Raw genomic sequence first — 1233 nt, forward strand, 5'->3', positions numbered from 1 at the left:
TAAATTAATACTTTTATTCAGCAAGGATGCATTAAATCGATCAAATTGACAGCAAAGACATTTATAATGCTACAAGATTTCTATTTCGAATAAATGCTGCTCTTCCACATGCTTTCAATGTGGAACTAGCTACAGCTAGACAGAGTTTCTTCTCAAACCTTATACACAGCAACTTAAACAACACTCGCACTCTTTTTGCTACTGTTGAGAGACTGACAAACCCCCCCAAGCCAGATTCCCAGTGAAATGCTCATTGACAGCAAATGCAATGAGTTTGCTTCCTTCTTTTCTGAGAAGATCATTAATATCAGGAAGGCTATTAGCACATCCTCAAGTTATGCAGAGGTCAGACAGATTCAACCGCAATATTAAAAAGAAAATACTATGTCTATTTTTGAAGCAACTGATAGCAAAATTTTGGAAGAAATAGTACAGCACCTAAAATCGACAACCTGCTATCTTGACACACTTCCCACATATTTTTTTCAAAAGGGTGCTAAACTGTTTGGAAGCAGATCTCTTAGAACGCCTCACTTCTTTCTGGGACTTTTCCAAACTCCCTGAAAACTGCAGTTGTTAAACCCCTTCTGAAAAAGAGCAATCTTGATAACACCATTTTGAGCAATTATAGACCAATATCAAATCTTCCTTTTATAGGCAAGATTATTTAAAAGGTAGTTTTAATCAGCTGAACAAATACTTAAACTCAAATGGATACCTGGACGATTTTCAATCTGGTTTCCAACTGCATCAGCACAGAGACAGCGCTCATTAAGACAATAAATGATACTCTCTTAAATTCTGATTCTGGCAAAATATCAGTGCTGGTACTACTACATCTCAGTGCTGCGTTTGACAATGTCGATCATAACATACTTCTAGAGAGACTGGAAAACTGGGTCGGGCTTTCTGGGAAGGTAATCAAATGGTTCAGGTCATACTTAGAAGGGAGATGTTATTATGTGAGTATAGGAGAGCATAAGTCTAAGTGGACGTCCATGACATGCGGAGTCCCACAAGGCTCAATTCTTGTACCGCTCTTGTTTAGCCTGTATATGCTCCCACTAAGTCAAATAATGAGAAAGAATCAAATCGCCTATCACAGCTATGCTGATGATACCCAGATTTACCTAACCTTATCTCCAAATGACTAGAGTCCCATTGACTCCCTCTGCCAATGCATTGATGAAATTTTCTTCAGTTAAACAAGGAGAAAACTGAAGTCATTGCATT

At 38.0% G+C, this 1233-nt stretch overlaps 1 protein-coding gene across 1 annotated transcript in view; it reads right to left on the minus strand.

Annotated features, from left to right (window-relative positions):
* The window catches only part of LOC107577125 (rho guanine nucleotide exchange factor 17-like), a 32307-nt gene that overhangs the window by 2942 nt on the left and 28132 nt on the right, over positions 1 to 1233 (minus strand). The window lies entirely within an intron of this gene.

This window comes from Sinocyclocheilus grahami, unplaced genomic scaffold (genome assembly GCF_001515645.1).
Source record: "Sinocyclocheilus grahami isolate Dianchi unplaced genomic scaffold, SAMN03320097.WGS_v1.1 scaffold5196.1, whole genome shotgun sequence".
Classification (NCBI taxonomy): domain Eukaryota; kingdom Metazoa; phylum Chordata; class Actinopteri; order Cypriniformes; family Cyprinidae; genus Sinocyclocheilus; species Sinocyclocheilus grahami.